At 42.5% G+C, this 21375-nt stretch overlaps 1 long non-coding RNA gene across 1 annotated transcript; it reads left to right on the top strand.

Moving 5' to 3' along the window:
* Positions 1-558: 558 nt before the first annotated feature.
* On the top strand, positions 559-20863 carry LOC124098503 (uncharacterized). The gene is made up of 5 exons (XR_009227653.1): positions 559-683; positions 820-1077; positions 4590-4694; positions 14925-15033; positions 16709-20863. It is a non-coding gene; the product is annotated as an uncharacterized LOC124098503 (long non-coding RNA).
* Positions 20864-21375: the final 512 nt, after the last annotated feature.

Below are 21375 nucleotides of genomic sequence, written 5' to 3'. Positions count from 1 at the left end.
GGCATACAGATTGGGAAGAAAGCACTTACAAATGGCATTGTTTACACAGAAAATTCCATAGAATCTATAAAAAATTGATACCAAAACAAGTATATATTGTGATGATTCACTCCATCCTTCTCCAGAGAAACCAATAGCCATTTACTTAAATGATGCCCGCTTGAGCAAGGGGAAGGTCCACTGCACACAAGCTTTGAATTGACTTTGGTATCTAGAGACCCAAAGCATCATGGAATCCTTGTTAGACTAGAGGATTATAGGAGTCGGGAAATGAAAAGGTTTCTGGCTAAAGTCTGATACACACTGGGCCCACTAAATTTATGGACTCATTCAGGGGCCATTGCCCCATTTTTTGTATAATGGGTTTGGATATAATTGCAGTGACAATTGGAGTGATCCCACTTCCCCGCATTGCTTTCTTGGTCTATGAGTCCAGTGCTATCGTAGTAGCACTGTGAAGGTGAAACTTTTGAAATTGTCTTCTTACCAAGATAATCAACGCAAAACAGAGATTGGTGTTCCCTATCTTATCCTTTTTTTAATAGCTAATCTCCCACTACAGGAACTGGATGGACCATAGAGAATGACCGTGAACTACTACAAGTCCAACCAAGTGTTGGTCTTGATTGTAGCTGCCATGCCAGCAGCAGGACCATTGTTAGAGCACATTCCTAAGATTTCAGGTGCGTGTGGTGCTCCATATATACTGTGTATGGTACCTACATCATGGGTGCAGCCTTTCCTGTTCAGATTAGAAGAAAAGATCAGTTTGCATTCGTGTGGCACAGACTATAATAATCATTTCCTGTTTTTCTTCAGAGCTTTGCTAATGGAGCCACCCCCTGTCATAAAGAGTCTGAAGTGATCTGGACCATCTGAACCCAGTGAACCTCACACTCATCCATTGCCTCAGTGACGTCATCAAGTTCATGGTCCAGGAGAAACAAGAGGAAGCTTGTGTGCTAGAAGCCTTGGTAAAACACATGTGCTCCAGAGAGGAGAAGATAAACTGTGAAGATGAGAGACCTGGAATGCAGTGGCCAGGTTCATGCTGAGATGCCCAACTCAAAGCCAAAGGTAGTTATTGCAAACCTCTCTTTGAGTTCTGGAAGCAACCCATGCCACCCCTTAAAATGCTGTTCTAGTCCATGAATTAGGTAACATGCTGGCTGCCAGCTTTGCATGGTACCTTAAACACTAACGGGCTCTGTAGGAAATGTAGGTCATAAGACAGGTCCACAACCATGAGAGGTGAGCGAGAAGGAGGGAAGATTCATTGGGAAGAGCCTGAAAGTTTAGTACTGGTTTAGCATTTGGTCTTTTGGGATTGACTAACTTCACTTAGCATTGTATTCTCCAACTCCATCCATTTACCTGCAAATGCCATGATTTTATTCTCTTTTTTATTTTTAATTAATTTTTAAATTTATATATGATGGTGGAATGCATTACAATTCTTATTACAAATATAGAGCACAATTTTTCATATCTCTGGTTGTATACAAAGTACATCCACACCAATTTGTGTCTTCATGCATGTACTTTGGATAATGATGTCCATAATATTCCACCACCATTTCTAACTCCATGCCCCCCTTCTTCCCCCTCCCACCCATCTGCCCTATCTAGAGTTCATCTATTCCTCTCATGCTCCCCCTCCCTACCCCACTATGAATCAGCCTCCTTATATCAGAGAAAACATTCGACATTTGGGATTGGCTAACTTCACTTAGCATTATCTTCTCTAACTCCATCCATTTACCTGCAAATGCCATGATTTTATTCTCTTTTATTGCTGAGTAATATTCCATTGTATATATATGCCACCTTTTTTATCCATTCATCTATTGAAGGGCATCTAGGTTGGTTCCACAGTTTAGCTATTGTGAATTGTGCTGCTATAAAGATTGATGTGGCTGTGTCCCTGTAGTATGATGCTTTTAAGTCCCTTTGGGAATAGATCAAGGAGTGGGATAGTTCCGTCAAATGGTGGTTCCATTACCAGTTTTCCAAGGATTCTCCACACTGCTTTCTATATTGGCTCCCTCAGTTTGCAGTCCCACCAACAGTGTTTGAATGTACCTTTTTCCCCACATCTTCACCAACACTTATTGTTGTTTGTCTTCATAATAGCTACCATTCTGACTGGAGTGAGATGAAATCTTAGAGTAGTTTTGATTTGCATTTCTCTAATTGCTAGAGATGTTGAACCTTTTTTTATATATTTATTGATTGATTATATATCTTCTTCTGAGAAGTGTCAAAAAAACTAGGGATAACAGGAACATATCTCAACATCATAAAAGCTATCTATGCTAAGCCCCAGGCCAACATCATTCCAAATGGAGAAAAACTGAAAGCATTCCTTCTAAAAACTGGAATAAGACAGGGATGCCCTCTTTCACCACTTCTATTTAACATAGTTCTTGAAACATTGGCCAGAGCAATTAGACAGACAAAAGAAATTAAAGGAATACACAGAGGAAAGGAAGGACTCAAATTGGCACTATTTGCTGATGATATGATTCTATACCTAGAAGACCCTAAAAAATTCCACCAGAAAACTTCTAGAAGTAGTAAATGAATTCAGCAAAGTAGCAGGGTATAAAATCAACATCCCAAAATCAAAGGCATTTCTGTATACCAGCGATAAATCCTCTGAAAGAGAAACGAGGAAAACTACCCCATTTACAATAGCCTCAAAAAATAAAAAATAAAAAAAATAAAATACTTGGGAATCAACAAAAGAAGTGAAAGATCTCTACAATGAAAACTACAGAATGCTAAAGAAAGAGATTAAAGAAGACCTCAGAAGACAGAAAGATCTACCTTGTTCTTGGATAGTCTTTCCTTCTTAGAAGTTGATTTTCTCAGGTATTTTATCACAGTGACTAATAATAGGGTGCTATCATTAGGTAGAAGACAGAGATGCCACTAAATAACCTACAATGCACAGAGTAGGCTTCTTGACAAAGAATCATCTGGCCTGGAATGTCAATAATACTAAGGCTGAAAATCCTGTATTGATGACACTTTAGATACTTTATTAGACAATGCTCTAATATGATATAGAAAGGGAATTTAAAGAAGAGTTTTAATTTCCCTTGACCTCCTTCACTTAAATGTAAAAGTGTTCTAATTATAGTAGAAACTTCATTTAGTTTTGTGGAGAATTAAATAAAACAATTGTGGTTGATTGTATTTTTATGAAGATCGCCCACCCAAACAGATATCCCATCTACATCTTTCTCCTCCTATGTGCCACTGACATTTCTGTCTTAAGGGTGGGGTTATGTTCCCTTTCTGTGACCTTGGGTGGCTCTCCATACCTGGCCATGACAGCAGATCACAGCTGAAGTGACAGCTCATGATTTCTGAGACTGGGTCACAAAAAGCAAGACAGTTTCCTCCTGGCTCACCTGAGGAAGAAGTCTGGCTACCCCAGACTTGTTCCTTAAATAGCAGTGGTACCTATCTTACAAAGGGACCCATACAGGAGGAGGCGCTGGCTGTTCCTACCCCAGCTTGTCCAATATTACCAGTTCAACCACCAGGCAGGGAGACCCAAGGCTTGGAGATAATCCAGGCACCATCTGTCTGCAACCTCATCACAAAGAAACACCATCTAGAACAACCCAACTGAACCACCCCAAGGTCCCTGGCCCACAGACACCACGGGTGATAACAAATGATATTGAGTTTTAAAAACCTACATTTGGGGATGATTTGTTGCACAGCAATGGACACTAAAACAAAAATATACATGGTCCTTAGGACAAGTCTGACAAGTTTCTTCAACAGTCTCTATTTGGGGGTGTTTTAGTACTTTGTAAGTTTTATATTTTGAAATAGTGTTTGAAACTAATATTTAGTATTTTGAACTTAGGAATTTAGTTAGTATTCAGTACTATGTTTGCATACCCTAGAGGGCAAACCATGCATACATAGAGAGCCATCTCTGTATGTGGAGGTGTAGTTTTCCAATGGCAACACCAGGCGGAGCCAGACTCTAATTTATCTCCGTACCTTTCAGAAGGTCACTTTGACAGATAAGATTTCAGAACCAAATGCTAGCATACATAAGGATGATGTTTTAGAAATGCTCCAATAAATTCCCAAACACCAGAAAGGTTTTTATGCATCAGAAATGTGTATTCTGATGGATAAATCTGCCCCAGGCTGGGTGTGCAGGTAAGAGACAAGAAAATCCTTCCCCCCCCCCCTCCATTTTAAACGCAGTAGAGCAGGTTATATTTTCTTTAATCCTTGAAAAGGAGAAGGGATCTGTAAACCTGTAATTTCTAAACAATGCTGTACTTAATCTTTGCCCTGTCTACAGACATGGCAGATGCAATCTGTGTTGCAGCTGGCTTTTCACAGTGTGAGAACTCTGCATATTCATATTTATATTCACATTTATTTATATTATATTTATGTATGATGATAATATTGATCCTATCAGTAGAATCCCAGATAACACTCATAATCATCTTGATAGAATCCAACATAACATTCATCCTACCATTCGAGCTTAAAAGTATTTTAAGTTTCCATTTTTTCTCGTTCTGTTCTTCGTTTTGTGTACACAGGGATTTAATGGTCCAGTGACTGGGAAAATGGTCCGTAATTCCGATGGCAGGAAATCTGGGAACCAAATTGCTTACAATGAATTAATTGCATGAACAAACCACATGGTAAGTCTCCACTTTTCGAACAGATTCAAAGCAGACTTTACCCATAATCCTGTGCGGTAACCTGAGGAGGCTGGCCAGCTGCACTTAGGATGACAGGCAGCCAGCCTCCGTGGGACTCCCGAAGTCTGCAGCTTCTACCCCTGGATGGCTGGTGGACAAGGGGGCTTGAATATACCAGCAATCTTGAGAATAAAAGAGGCTTTGTGGTCAGCTTATCTGATTGGAAGGTCAGACTATGAGATCAAGACTCCACAGCCTGGTGAAGTGTAAATCAAAGGGGACAGCTGGTGGCCTGAACTCTGAAGAGTTGATTCTTTGACTCAGTCCCTACCCTGGCGGACCTTCCCTCTTGCTGATGAGCCACAGGGTAAATGGAGGGAGAAGTGCAAACTCAAAGCCCATCAATCCTATGATAGAAGTAGAACAGAACAAAGCCACACACAAAGGTCTGTCGAGTCAGCAGACTCAGGCTCCTGCCCAACCTGTGTCTATAAGTGATGAGACTGATTTCCACGTTTAACTTATGGCAAGGTCCCCGTCACTGATTCTCACGACATGTATACATAACGTCTTTTTCTGTGACACACGAGTAGTAGCAAAGGCTGTCCTCTGTGGCTTGACCACAAATTGCAGACTGTGAGTACCTCAGAACATCTCTGATCCTCTCCAGCTAGTTCTTGAAATTCCCAGGGAGTAACATATGTATGTTCCTAAGATTCCTCCAGCTCCCAGAAACAGACTTGAGGACCTGAAGTGGCAACAGTGACCAGCCCTTACATTTTTCAAGGGCTCTTTGTCTGGGTCCCTTAGGTCACTGATAAAGGCAGCCACATTTTCAGGGCACTGTTAGGATGTGCCTTAGCACTCCCTATGCGTGGCTGCTCCCCCAACCCAGGCTCTCAGCAAGCTGTCAGTACAGGTGGCTGGACTTGGCTGAGGCAGGGGAAGCAGGCTGGGCCTCACCAGTTCTTACAGGCTGTCTTCTCCGGGCTCATCTTTGACGTTCTTTCTCAAGTGTATTAGGGTCTGGTCAGGCATTCAGTGGTGTGAGTGGCCATCTTACCTCTCACATTGTCCAAAAGTGACAAAGACCATGTTCTGTGGCTTCAGTCTGTGCACCCTTACCTGTGGGTGACTCCCTTCACCTAGCCCATTCATTCCTCAGGCAATTGAACTTCACAGTGAGCCCACCCTGTTGGCCTCTCCCATCCCCTAGTCATGCTCAACACAAATGACTTCATCATGGACACACAGGAGCTTGGTTTCACAGGTGAAAGACTTTGAATAATTACTTTTTATAATAATTTTATCTGGAATGGATTAGTACTTTTTCAAATTGATGTGTTTCCAAGGAAGGAAGACCCTGGATAGAGTTTTCCAGGAAGAAAACCCTTGTGGGGTAGAGACAGGTAGCTGAGGTTGGAGATGATAGATAAAGCAGAGGCACTGCTCAGGCCTCTAAACCCTTCTAGAACAATGTGTCATAGTGCACAACCTCTTCCCTCTATCCGCCACTGTTAATGTCCCCAGAGGCAAGCCAACCCCATCTCATTCCTCACATCTAGACTTCTGTTTCGTTCCCTGAGCTATGCCCTTCTCCAATAACTTTGCAAAATGCAGACTTGAAAAATGATTCCATCATGCATATAATTTCTCTAAACACAACAGAGGGTACTAATGAGCAGGATCAGACATTGACCACCTGAAAGTGGACAGTTTGCCCAGGAACCTTGCAATCTTCTTTACCTTGTCTACCCCACCCCTTCTTTACATTTCTTTCCGCTTCACTTTGAGCCCCCAACTGAACTTAGCTTTACTGTGCCCTCTGATGAAGTGGGACCTGTCTAGTGGATCTTCATTAAACCTGCCCAATGACCTTCTCACACTCTAATGACATGGGTAGACTGGCTCTGGTAGGTGAGTAGATATTTGCTTGGAAGTTGGCAAAGGAGGAGGAAAAGGGAAATGCAGTGGCATTTTCTAGAAGATTCTGTCCTTTGTGGTTGTAATTTTGAGGAGAAACTGGAAAAGCTCTTCCTAGACCACATGTGAATGCTGACCAAATACTAAAGTATCAAACACTAAGAACTCAAGTGACCTCCTGTTTTGGTGTGCTCTCCCTAAAGGGACCATTTCTACTTTGTAGAACAATGTGCCCATAAATAAAGATAGAACAGAGCAAAAGTCTCTACTCACTCCAGGCCCCTGATCCCCTGCCTCCCGGTAATGCATCTTAATTATCACCATCTGGAGAGAAGTTTCCTTTCTTGTTTGCCTAATCAGGAGATCCGGCAGCTGGAATTCCAGATTGGAATCCTGCAGTGTGGAATGGCAGAGGTATTTGGAAATAGGGTGGTAGTAGTGTCTCTTGAATTATTCTAAAGAGGTCATTCTCACTCTTTCTATGCTTTGTACATCACTATTCCCAGTTTTTCTAGAAATATTTATGAGAACCGAATCCCATACCTAAATGATCCCTCACAACACTGCCTTCCCCTCCCCAAAACCGGGGGCCTATTGATCCCTACACCATCAGACTTGGTTAGTCTCCAAAGCAACCTTGGATTGCTTAAGCAATTTTAAACCCCAAACCTACAAACCTGTAGCTTAGGATTTGATGAGTGAGCAATGACCCCAATTCCTGGCTGCTGTTTTACACCCTGAAATGCTGTTATTACCATGTGACTGGGATAGCGTCACATGGTATCCACGGAGCTATCCACAGAGGTCTTACATCCATAATAATAGCTGCCGTCTACAGAATATATTAAAGGGCAATCCTTCAACCCTTACAAGAAGCACTTTTACCATCTTCGTAAGACCCGAAATTTAATTTCATAACTTCCTGAAGTGAATGTCAGTCTGGAAGAAAGACAAGCATTCTGGAATTACACTGGGGTAGATTATGATTCTGCCTCAGGAATTATGCTTGGAGCCACAGTGTGGGCTTCAGCCTCAATACCTTTTTTGAACTTCTACCTCGTCATCTATACGGTTCCATTTTTTCTATTTTTGGAAGCCAAATGCGCCCAGTGGCCCTAGGTACCAGGTGCAGCTTGCCTGGCCTTCCACACGTCATTTGCTGCACGGTCCTATCGCAGTGCTTTCCTTCTCTGGGGATACCTGACTGCTGAAGGCAGCCCCCTGACAACATCTCTGAGCCTTTACTCTTGGAAGCTTCCCTTGGATAAAGAAGAGAAGGAATCTCATAATATTTCTTGTTTTCTTCCTGAAACCTCCACTGTCAGTCCTACCTCTGACTGTGCTCCCTGCTCTGGGCAAGTCAAGGACTAGTTCCTGACCCCATTCTCCCTCATCTTTCTCAAAAATCAGGGCCAAACCTTATGACTCCAAAGGTCAGCTCCAAGCATTTGTCATTCTGGAAGCTATTTATCATTAAAATTTCACAGTTTGGGTAGAAATTAAACTATAATATATAAAGAGGGAGGCTGAAAGTCCATTCTTGCTATTTAATATGCAATGTACAGAGATGGCAAATGACAGCAGGGAGGCCAGGGCCACATAGCATTTTTGTTTAAGGACACAATTTTGGCTACTAACCATATCCTAAAGGAGTGCTGTGAGCCGTGCCATGCTCCTCATGGTTCTTTGTGAAAATCATAAGTAGACCATGGGCATAGAAGGCCTGTATGTCAATGGCTCTGCTATCCATGTTAGTGTGGTGTAGGTGGGCAACTTCTCTCTGCCACACTGGGGGGCTGCAACATGTGCCCTTGATGACTTTCCATAACACCCACACATACATACATGTACATACCATTCACATATACCATTCACACCCAGCAAACACATGCGCACACGCATATATGTATGACACACACCAAGCACACCACAGACACATCACATATATACACACATACTGCACACATGGGCACACACATCATATACACACAACCCCACCCACATCACACACACACATACACCATATTCATAGCACAACCATGTAGACACAACACAAAATCTTACACCACATATACACACCAAATCCATGTATACTATGTGCACATGCACACACTTTCCCCCTAGTTCATGATTCTTAATTCTCCTCTCTCACCTCTCCTGGCTGAAAAACAAAAAACAGAATCATTGCTGAAATAGAAAAATTTGATCTCTTTGGGAGCTATTACAACGGTGCTTCAAGGATAGTGGCAAGTGCTGCAGCAGATATTCCTCTAGTGGAGCCCAGGGAAGCTTCTGAAGCAATCCCAGAACTCCTTTACAGTCTGCTTGAGCAAATTCCCACACTTGTACAGTATTTGGTCCATAATCCCTGAATGTCAAAGCCAACACAACTCCCCAGTATATGTGCTGAGATATTATCTGGATTGACACTGAGTGAATTCATGACATCAACCAGTGGGTTCCCTCAAGAATTCCTCTTCAGACCTGATATCCTTGGGATAATGTACTCATTCATTGGACAACTACTAACTGATTTCCAATGTCAGGACATTTAGGGAGACGCACATCAGTGACTCAGACAGCCTCAGTCCTCAGGGACCAATCTTCCAGTTCTCTGGGTGCTGGGGAAGATGCAGTTGGTAGCCTATTTGGGCCACCTAAGCATCCATTGCCACCCCAGAAAATGTTTGTGCTGCAAGTACACGCAGCTTTTTGCTGGAGAAATTTTATTTTTTTTTCTGGTCAAGTGTGGTTGGTCTGAATGTCAAACAAAATGGAAATGTCCCAGATTGTTTTCCCTGGAAGCAACCCTCAGATAAATAACAAAAAAAGGCCCTGGAGAATAAATACCCTAGGTCAATATCCTTGACTTTGTTTGGGATAACTGTGTTTAACATTGTGTTCCAATGGGATTGAGCTCTCGTTCCTCATAGCAGTAAGTAAAGTGATAACAAATCTTTGATTGATTTTTCCCCTCCTTGCCTTACCAACTGTGCCCTCTATTGGTGATTTCTGGGATCACCTCTCAACTAAACTACTCACACTTGAATTTCAGAATCAGCTTCAGAGGAACTCCTACCAAGTCAAAAGCTAAAACATGCAGAGATAGTTATAATTCTAGAAGAAATGTGGCTGAAAATACTAGAGTGCTTCATTTAAATTCCTGAGCATTCACAGGAAGAGTGAAATACTTTCAGTTGGGAAATTAGTAAGGACTTCATGGGGGAAAGTATTTAAATGGGGAGTAATATTTGGGTATGCAATGAAGGTGCAAAAGATACCTTACATGGGCTGGTAAGCTGAGACGTGGGGTTGTAAGTGAGTATGCTCGAGACAACTAGGTCTTACGGAAACATTACAGTGAGGGGAAAAAATCAGCAAAGATCAGAACCTTTTATTTAGTTATCTAGTGCATTTCTGTCCAATAGAAAGTTCCATATTAATGGAAATGTTTTGAGCTGTGAAAAATGGCAGCCACTAGTTCATATTGGATACCAAGCCCTTGAAATATGGTTAGTTGCATCTACAAACCTGAACCTTTAATTAAATTTTAATTAAATAGTCCTATATAGCTAATGGCTACCATATTGAACAGTACATTTGCAGACATTGGGATATGACAAGATCAGAAATGTGCTTCAGGAGAAATAATCTGAAACTGATTACAAAGTACATTGTAGAAGAGGCACTTTAAAGATAGATGAGTTCCGAGGCAGAATAAATATGTGGGCTAGTGGGGTTTTTAAAATAAAACAAAATGAAAATATTTTCTTAACATAAAAAATATAAAACATAAAAAGAATTGACCTTGTTAAAAGTGAGAGGCAGTATGGGATTCTGCTCAGAGGACAAACCACTTTTCTGTCTTCCCACCCACAGAGGGCCCTGAGGAATCTCCCTGGGATTTGCAAGAACTACTTAGAACTCAGTTAACTACTAAGCTAGGACAAAGGGATTGATTGAGATGTTCCACCAGGGTGGTAGGAGCAAAGAAGAGGAATAAATCTGGGAGACCTTCTGGAAATCGAATCAATAGATTTTGTCATCTAATTGGGTATAAGGTCTTGAGCATCCATCTGCTTACTTGTTTGTCTAAACCCAAACCCTGTTGTTATCTGGAATTTCCACCCATTATACAATCATACCAACTATAATAGCTACCTCAAAAATAAAGTATCCTGAACTGACATAGAATTAATGTGCACAATGGGGCAGAGCTGGGAAGAGTCAGGGTTCACTCCCAGGTCCATGGATGCCAGAACTTTCCCTACAGTTTGCCTCCCCTTCTCCCATGATAACACAGTCACAGAAGCCAAGGCAGGAGTGGTCACTCAATGATTTTAAACACAGCAACAAAGTTGATAAAAGGAAGACGGATATTAAGTTAGAAGCTAATTTGAGTTGAGTTAAGAGAAGAAAGGTGGGTGGGTTCAGAAGTCAGGGTGCCAGGATTTCAGAGATTTAGGCTAAAGAGGAATGAAGGTGAGAAAGTGAAGGCATGAATACCAACTACTTCTTAATTTCTTGATACATGAAGGAAGGAGGTAGTGTACACTGGGAACACAGTCATGCACCATACAGCAAAGTTTCAGTCATGACAAGATCCCAAATGTGACAGTGGTCCCGTAGGATTATATTACCTACTGATGCAGCCATCTTGGTTTGTGTAAGGCATTGTATGATATTCACATAATAAAAACCTCTCCTAATGACACATTTCTGGGAACATATTCCAGTCATTAAGTGATGCATGATTGTACTCAGTTAGGTTCCTACTGTTTGATTTTCTGCTTCTGTGAAATCTTAGTGAACCATGAAGGACTCCATGTCCTTTCAAGGATGTCCTTGGTCATCATTTAGAACCACATGGTCTTACCACCAGACTGATAAGACCAGAGAGAGATGACTGATGGGGCCAGCCATCACCAGGCTATGCAATGGCTGATAAAGGGTCTGGTGGAAGAGCAGAGTGGTCCAACAGAGGCAGTTTGTGCAGTGACTGCTGACTGGCCAGCCCACTCAGGTCCACGTCCTAGAGTTGGAACTCAGAGACATCAGAGAGACCACGAGGCAGCAGGAGCAGTAGAGGCAGAAAAAAAGTGGAGGTCTCTGTCTGATGACGTCATTTGGAGTAGAGACCAATGGATTTCTTCCCTAAAGAAACAAGATGACCAGATTCATGGGGCTTCACGGTACCTCGAACAATGTTTTCTTTTCTACAGAGCTTTGCTGGAGGTGGCTTAAATCCTGTCTTGCTTCCTTCCCTTTGCATTCTATGAAAAAAAAAAACAAACAGGACAACAAATGAAAGAATCCAAGTGTGATTCTGTTTCTGGTAACCTGAAAGAATATGTGGGATTAGTCTTGAAGAGAGAGTAAAGTGGAAGGGTTAATGTCCTTGCAAAAAGTAATCCACGGGGCCAGGTTCTTAAAAAAGAGTTTCCAATGGCCACAAGTCCAATTAGGTCCATTTTTAGAATGCTATGGGAAGAACTGGGTCCTCTCCAAAATTCATGTGCTGACATTTTAACCCCTAGTCCCTCCGAATATGACTGTATTTAGAGATAGGGTCTTTAAAAGGTAACTCATGTAAAAGGAAGGAATACAGGGTGGGCTCTCACCCAATCTGGTTGGTATCTTTAAAGGAAGAGGAGATGACAATACAGATCCCTAGAGGAAAGACCATGTCAGGACACACGGAGAAGATGGCCATACCCAAGCCAAGGAGAGAGGTCTCAGGAGAAACCAATGCTGCCCTCACCAGAACTATGAGAAAAATAAAAGCAACAGAATATAGAAAAGATTTAGTCTAACCCTTCACTTGACTCTTGAAGACTTGACTCTTGAGTCCGGAATCATGCACCTTGTATCAGTACTAGGTTCAGGCCTCAGGGGGGGGTCCCGATTCCCAGCCCAGAAGCCTTCCCATCTGTCACGCCCCAAATCTGACTTGTGTGCGTTTTCAGGAGGGAGAGAGATGGATGAAGGAAAGATCAGACAGAGCACTGGAATATAATCCATCATGGGAAAGGAATGGATAGGAAAATTATTGTCAGATTCAATAGCTTCTCGTAAAACCCTATGACTCCTGGGCTACCTTATTCTTAATGACTTTTGGGTGTTTTGCATTCTTATCCCCATTCCTAGGTTTGTTCCTAACTGAGGAAAATTACTGGTTGCAGACATTCCAAAGTGACTTCAGCAAAATTAAATATGTGAACCAAAGTCAGACTAATGGGGCTGAACTTAACCAAGATCTTATTCTTTTCTTCAAAGTTTATAGCTCTGATCTGTTGATCCTTTTCCAGAGCCTCCTTTGATTAGAAAAAATCCAGGACAGCTGAGAAGTTTGTGAAGCAAAGGAGTTGTGTTTAAGTGTTTTATAATTAAATTTTATCTCCGTTTTAGTGTCTGTTGTTTTTTTGGGAACACGTGTACCTTATCGGGTATTAAGGTATTTATTTATTTTTAACACTAGGGCTTCACACTGCCAAACTAATTTTCTCTCTCAATCCGCTTTTAGTTTCAGGTGATAAGCTTTTAAAAGCACAGCTCTGTTAGTTCTAGGAGCCTTAGACTCACTGTCTTATGGTCTTCCTGTCCCCTACCACACTCCTGTTTCCTACCCCAGGCTGTCCTAAATCTCCAATTTCCCCTCTGAGTGGTTGTCTTCCATTTATTTCATTTGGAGATAAGGCCAGGCTTTTGCATCTGAGTGAAGCAGGGCTACCTGAGCTGCGTTTGTTGGGAAGTCTCTCTGGATAATCCAAAGTCACACAGGAAGGGGAAATTCCTGGAGACTCTTTCAGTCTGTCTGAGAAAACCCATCGTTTTCTTCATGATTCTGTGGATGAAATTCAAGCCTTTCCACCTGGTGTCATTAACACAGAGCCAGGTCTTGTGCTGGTGAACCTCGTAGCTTGGGCCCTAGATTCTGCCTGCCATAGACACCAACATATACATAGAGACCACCGATCTAGTCCACACGCATCATCTGTTACCCTTCTGTTTGTGACTGCTACAAACCAGAATGCTGGTGGCTCTGAGAACTGGGCTTTATGTTCACTCTCAATGAATGGAGAAAAGATAAAAAAAAAAAACAGGCCCGATTCATAAGGACCAGTAACACAAAAGGTAGTGTTCACTTGAAAACAGGATCCAAAAGAAAGCATCCTAATCCAGGTTTTTATGTTGGCACCATAGAGTATTTTCACTGCCAGCAAGGAGGCATTATATCAGGTTTAAAGGATGGGGACTTTTATTTTATTTATTTATTTATTTTTGGGTGGTTCTGGGAATGAAAACCACAACTTCACTCAGGCTGAGCACTACCGCACTACCAAGCTACATCTCGGCCCTTGTTGGCTTGTTGTTAACAAACCTTTAGAGCATGTTTTAAATTTAAGTTATGACCCTTTAGAGCATGTTTTAAATTTAAGTTATGACCCTTGAAATTTATCTCAGTTAGATGGTTACCAGCAGATGATGCACAAATTAAATAATAATAAGGTCTTGCAAATCAGCTTCTTAACAATAATAAACAAATGCAGGTTTATTTGTTTGTTTTTTTCCATTAAGAATACTCTTTTTTACTGAATTTCTTTTAAACTAACTATACCCAGACACAAAAGCAGTCCCTGCCACCCAATTCCTTATTAGTCTATGGCTTGCTCGCCAATAAGTGGAGCTATAAATTAAAGGAAGAAACTGCCTCCCCTGGCTTTTATTAATCGCAAGCCTTAGGGAAAGACAGGCAAAGTCCTCGTTGCTTCTATTTCCAATCACTTAAGCCTCTTTTGGAGAACTTTCTTCAATGCATGTCAACTTTCTGGAACTCTGGAGAGCATTCAGGGAACGAGAGAAGTGATAAATAGTTTGGAAATGAGGATCAAAAGGAAGGCATTAAGAGAACTTGGAATGTTTAGTCTAGAGCAAAGGAGAACTAGAGGGGACATACTTTTCCTAACTGTCATAAACAAGACGAGAGCCATTTTTCTTTTTCACCCAGGAGTAAGGAAGTAAGAAGATGTGAATAAAGGCAGATGCATTGGATTTGAATTTAATATAGTTTTTTCATTATTTTTTTAAAATAATGAAGTGCTTAGGAACTCAGAAATTTGTCCTGGAGTGAGACAGGTCAGTCCGGAGATGAAGAATGTGGCAATAACCATCATGGAGACAGGAGAATCAACCTCTTCCACACTCCAGAGATCCAGGAATACATTCTGTTGATTGCTAAAGTAGTAGGAATGTTTACCTCCAACTGCAGCTTAACACTCAACCACGGTGGTTAAATGCCTGTTGCAGGTGGGCACTGAAGCAGTCATTCCGGCTCACACAGAGGACTCCATACCTGAGAGCCATTCTAGTGCTTCACGCTGAGGACTGCATTTCACCTTTACGACAACCATATAAAGTGGGTGCTGTTTTTTCTCTATTTTTGCTAATGAGGAAATGGGGGAGGGAACTGTTTATTTGCTGGATGTCAAACCTTGAAGTTATAAATAAAAGAGCTAGGATTTGAACCTGTGTCCTCTGAGAACACCATGGTGAGACTAAAGTGCATGAGATTTATTAGGAGCAACACCTATGGAAAGTAAAGGTGAAGCAACAGGGGGCGAGTGGACAGGGAAATGCTTCAGACGGATAGGCAGCTGTGAAACCCGAGGATGGAGAGGGCGAAGGAAAGACTGGGGGTGAGCCAGGGGGACAGCTTCAGGTCGCTGCCCAGATCCTGGGTCAGGCCAATGGTTGGGGAGGTAGATCAATGGGAGAAACTGGCCTTGGGTGGAAGAGAGCTAGCCTAGGATCCCACACTGCTCAAGGGCTGCCAGGGAGTAGTCCAGGCTGTGCTTTTATACACCTGGCAGCCCAGTAGGACTGTTTGCAGCTGGCATCAATACAGACAGGGAAGCAATGCATGGTGCTGTGACGTCACTCTGACTGCCTCACCACCAGGCAGCCGGGATTTTCCAGCTCTGTTATATTCTTAGGGAACTACCAACAGTCAGCTGTTGACCAAAACCTCCTCAGCCATCCCCGCTCCAAGCTCTCTAACCCTCCTCTCAGGCATCTCCTTAAGCACAGCTGGTCACACTGCTTTATGGAATCCTCTTTCTTTTATTTTACACTCCCCAGCCTTTCTCTTACCTCTCTGCTCTCTGACAGTTCTTTATATTTCTGCCGCTGGGGTCTCCTCTTTGATTTATTAGAGTGCACCTTCCCCGGCTCCCTGCAGCGCTAGCTTCTCTTCTCTACCTACACTATCCCCTAGGGAAGTAATCACATCTGTAGGTGTGAGGCATCATTGGTCTGAAGCAGTTACTTGATTCTCCTCCTTTTCTTTTTCTTCTTTTATGTACTGGGAATTGAATCCAGGTCCTCAACCATGCTAGGTAAGCACTCTACCACTGAGTCACAATCCCAGCCCTTTGTAAAAATCATTTTATTTTGAGACAGGGTCTCATTCAGCTGGCCAGGTTGGCCTTGAACTGGCGATCCTCCTGCCTCGGCCTCCCAGGGAGCTGGGATTTCATTCCTCACCTGTCTTCTAAGCTCTCGACTTGAATAGCCAATTTTGTTAGTCAATATTTCTATCTGACCTCTCTAACAATATCTCAAAGACGCATCAGTTTTCTCCTGTCTTCCAACCTGTTTCCTCCCTAGTTGTCTCCATCTTGGCTAACAGCATCGACTCCCCACCCAGAAACTCAAGTCTTGATTTCTCTTTCCTGACCCAGCTGTGAGTCTGGTGGCTCCACCTTCTATATACATTTCAAATCCGTCTACTTCATCCATCTCCATCCCCATCAAACGACTCTCTCTGCACCCCCCTCATTTACTTGGATGACTGCTCTTGCCTCTGTGTCTCCGTGGCCACTGCCCCCGATCCATTCCCAAGCAGCAGCCAGCGAGATGTTTTAAAAATACAAATTGAGTCATGCCATTCTCATGCTTAAAACCATCCGGTTATTTCCTTTTCAAAAGCACTGAGAATAAAATGCACCACTTTCCCCAACTTTCAAGACTAGTTGGTGTGGCCTTTATTGAACCCATCTCACCTTGGACCTTTCTCCTCCCTTATTTCCTAGACCCTGCTCATGTGGCCATGTTTTTGCTCCCCATGATTCGCCATGATGCTTTCCACTCCGTGGTCCTTGCCTCTGATTTCCTGCTGCCCCTTTGCCTAGAAGGCTCCTCCTCAAGTGACGGGTTTTCACTTTTGTTCCTCGGGTTCCTCAGAGCAAACCTCTCTGATGACTGTTTCAAAGGGAGCTGTTGTCATCACCACGCCCACTTCATTTTCACAAATGCTGCTCCTGTCAGTCGTGATTATTGGCTTGTTTGCCTCCTCCTATTGTCATGTCTTCCTCCACAAAAACGTGAGCTCCAAAGAGCAGATACTGGCTTGGTCTTATTCACTGTGGCCCTAATCACTGCCGGTCCACCATGGATATTCAGTAAGCATTTGTTTAATGAACAGATGAATCGTTTTCAGATTATTTAAGCTATATTCGTTTCTCCTTGACTGTCTGACCGTCTACTCCTTGGTAAAGTATCCAACCATAGAGGGAGGAACATGTTTCATTTTCAACTTAAATATGTGTTCAAACATGTTTTCATTTTCAACTTATATATGTGTTCAACTTAACATATTGAAGGGAGATTGTTGTTCTATCTTAGCTCTTGCGTACTCTATCCCTTCATGGTGGCAAATGACGAGATATTAAGTTTTAAGAGCCATCAGACTTTCATTAGCAAACATTTCCTAACCTTTTCTGTTTTCTAGGTCTTTTCTGAATTTTATTTAATCTGAATTTAGAATGTAGTCATCTCTACGGAAGCCGTTGCTTGCATGTAATTTTCGATTGTGGAAATTCTAGAAATCCTACAAAATTAACATTTTTGTTTATTTCAAATACATTGGTTCCAAGACTATGTCATGCTAACTCCTCTTATTCTCAAGAATTACAAAATAAAGATGGTGATAAGGAATTCATTGCTACAGTGTCTTGGGATATGAAATTGTATCCATAAAAACACTGATGTAATACTATGAGCTCATAATATAAATGGATAGCAAATCATTTTGTGGCATATTAGATCATGAAGATATTTGGGTATAATTTTAGAGGAAAAAAATAAAGCAATGTTGCGACTAACAGGTGAGTGGCTTCAAACCACAACTGGGCAATCTTAAATCCTGATTTGAGGAAATGTTTGCCAAAGCTTTTTTAAAGTCAACACATAGAATAGTCTAGAAGATGGGAAAGAAGTACGTCTAAAACATCACAGGGGAAAAAAAATAGGTTAAATATAAAACATTGCTGATCAAGATAAATGATCCAATGGAAATTACTCTTATTGGAATAAAATACAGAAAGAGGAAGAGAAAGGAAGAGTTTAAGAGATGCCGGAGCTACTGTAAGTGTCTGAGATCAATCTCTTGAGCTATGCATTCAGGAACACAGCGATTAGTGTTGACTAACCATTTACTCTAAGCCTTTATACCTCACAGCCTGCTCAACCACAAAGCACGTGCCAACAGCAACCAGAGCTCAGCAAGGGACGGAGGGTCCACGTTGCCTGGAGAGGTTCAGGTCGACTTCTTGGAAAGAACAGGACTTTAGTGAAACCTTGCTGGATGCTTAGGGGTCTTGATACAGAAAGGTGGGAGCAGGAAGAGAGAGAGATGCACAAAAGCAAAAAAACACAAACAAATTAGATCACCTCACCTCCAGGAAAAAAGGCTTTCAAAGGTTTCCTGACTGAAATGGAACATGGAATACAGAGACAAAAATTTAATGGAATGGCCCCACGGTGGGCTTTGCCTGTTAATCTTCGGGTGGGTGGGCAGTAGAAGCAACTGGAAACATGAAGAAAGGGTGGCATGAAGGGGTGATGTTTTAGGAAGGGAAATACTTGCTTGTATCAGTCCTGTTGCAAAGAGGTAAGTCTGGATCTTGAATGTTCTCCAAAGGCTTGATCCCCAACCTACAGTGCTACGGGGAGGTGGTGGCAGCAGCTTTGTGAGGGGGAGCCTAATGGAGGCAAGTCAGGCCATGGGGATGTGTCCTTGAAGGGGATAGTGGGAATCTGGCCCCTTCCTCTCTCTCTCTATCACTTTCTGGCTGCCATGAGGTGAGTAGCTTTGCTCCATCATGTGCTCCCGCCGTGATGTTTGGTCTCTTCACAGGCCCAAGATCAGTGGAACCAAAGGACCACGAACTAAAACTCAGAACTTGGAAAATAAAACTTTCCTTCCTATAAGTTGCTTATCTCAGGTATTTTGTCACAGTAACAGAAAGTTAGCCTATTGGAGTCATTCCATAACGCTATTCCTACAATAAGGCTGTAAGATGAATCAAGATCTGTACTCCGAGGATCGTAATATTAATAGAGAGAAAGGAGTAACTCCAAGAGGCAGTTTTAAGGGCATGGAAACAGGAATGTACCAAAATTGTGTAAGATTCTTGCTTTACATGTATCATTTTCCTTAATTCTCAAAACAGCCTTTCCAAAATGTATTGTTTTTCCAGTTTCGAGATAACTGAGCTTAGTGACTTATTAAATAAATTACACAAGATCAAACAGTGGAACCAAGGTTAGGAACGGGCAGGTTGAGTGGGTGGTGGATTAAGGTGAATCAAAGTGTTCTCATTTCTTGACTTTGCAAGGCTGCATTTGCATTTTTATTGTGCTTTGTGCTCCCAGGTCTGAGAACCTCATGTTGATCTGTGTAAGATTATGTGTCAAAGACAAAGGCTGAGTAGCTAGCCCTGAAAACAGGATGCAACGGCCAGTTTGGGTTTGTATCCTTAAAACTCAGCATCTGGTTTGAGATAAATGAAAGGCGAGTTTCTGATACGAAATAAGTCTCAAAAAGACTGATAAAGAGCAATTGCCTGCTGGGTGAGGCAAGTTTACTCCACTAAGTTTGCTCTCAGTGTGTTCTTCGGGTAGCTGTGACCTCAAGCTGGAGACTGACCAGAGGTCTCCAGAGCAGAGGGAGCCCATGGAGTTCTAAACAGGATCCTTGTGCCCAGAGGAACAGGGTCACCCACTCGTGCAATTTAGAAGCAGCATGAAATAAACGTGGAGCACCAGGGTTAGAGAGCAAAGATGGGTTGGGAGTCGACACTATAGATCCAGATTTAAATCCAGATTTTTAAAACTAGGAAACTCTCTTTCTAAAGAGAAAAGCAAAGCTTGCAGTCTCGTTCCATTACCCACCGGTGCCTTTGAGCCATGAACTTTCCCCCACTTCTGAAACTTCTCTGGAAAATTCATTTCATGCTTGTCTACTCCAGTAACACCCTTGACTGAACTGTTACCAAACAGGAGACTTGGCTGAGGGAATGTGAGAAATCTCTTGATAGGTTGGAGCCAGTTGGCACCCTTGAGAGCCATGTGCTGTGACCTTCGCTTTACCTGTAATCTGGGACCATGACCTTCTCCCAGCAGAGGGGACTTTCTGATTATTCCTGTGCCAGGTGCCTGGGAAGCAGACACGGCACATGTGTCACATTCTTTGACACACTAAAAATGTCTGTTAGGCTGAGGGAGGGACACAGGGGCCCTGGCTTCAGAGCCCTGCATCCACCTGCGTCTGGGGGGCTGTCCTAGGAGACCGGCTTGGTAGCCCTCAAATCTCCCTGAGAGCCTCAATTTGGATTCTTTCCCTTATAAGACCAGGTCTCCACCAGCTAACTTACTGCTGCTAAGGCTGCCCTCAAACCAATGTGATAAGCATCCCTGTCTCCTTCACTGTACATTTTTTTCCCCAACTGTCTTTTTATGCATCCTTAGACGACCACCTTCCCATTTATAACAATGCTTCTTTCAGAATTCAGCTTTTCTCAAGTTCTCAGCCTCTTACCCTCAGAAAATGATCTAATTTCTTCCTCCCCCGAGAAAAGGTTTTCAGCAAAAACTTACCGAGCACTAATGCGAAGCAAGAAATGTGCGAAGTCGCTTGGCACAGAGGCACACACCTGTAATCCCAGGGACTCCGACGCTGAGGAGGAGGAGTGCAAGTTCAAGGCCAGGCTTGAGGACTTAACAAGACCCTGTCTCTCGATGAAAAATAGGAAGTGTGTAGGGGTGCAGTTCAGTGTAGAGTATCCCTGGGTTCAATTGCCAACACCACACACACACACACACACACACAAACACACACACAACATACACAAAAGAATTGTGTTTAGACCCTGGAATATAAAGACAAATACAATATCATCTTTGCCCTGGAGGGGTTTATGGCTGGGAAGAGGAAGATAGACACAAAGTCAAGGGAGGGTACTCAAAGGGCAAAGGTGGGTGGGGTGGGGGAAAGTCATCAGTTCCACCTAGGAGGGCAGGAAACGCCACATGAAGACCACTTGAGATATTAAAAAGTATTGGTAGAAAAATGATAGGTAAGAAGGTGATATGTTAATTAGCTTGACTTAATCATGCCTCACACTGTTTGCTCTACGTATTGTGCTCCGTAAAAGTGTACAATTATGATTTGTCTGTCAAAAATAATATCATGAATAGATTTTTTTAAAGTCCAGCTGGGGGATAAAAGCAGGAGGGACACCATGAAATGGGAGGGAGACCAAAGGAATGGAGAGGGGGAGGGGATGAGGGGCCAGGGACGAGGAAGGGCCGGAGACGAGAGGGGCAGGAACAGCAAACTTGGGTTGAGCAAACGATGCTGTGTGCATGCGTGAATTCCACCTTTATGTATCTCTGTAAAGTACCAGCATATAAAAGT

This window comes from Marmota monax, unplaced genomic scaffold (genome assembly GCF_021218885.2).
Source record: "Marmota monax isolate L192 unplaced genomic scaffold, Marmota_monax_Labrador192_F-V1.1 WCK01_AAM20220418_F8-fsc00029, whole genome shotgun sequence".
Taxonomy (NCBI): domain Eukaryota; kingdom Metazoa; phylum Chordata; class Mammalia; order Rodentia; family Sciuridae; genus Marmota; species Marmota monax.
Note: the sequence above shows the minus strand (reverse complement) of the source record. Positions and strands in the feature narration are given on the sequence as shown.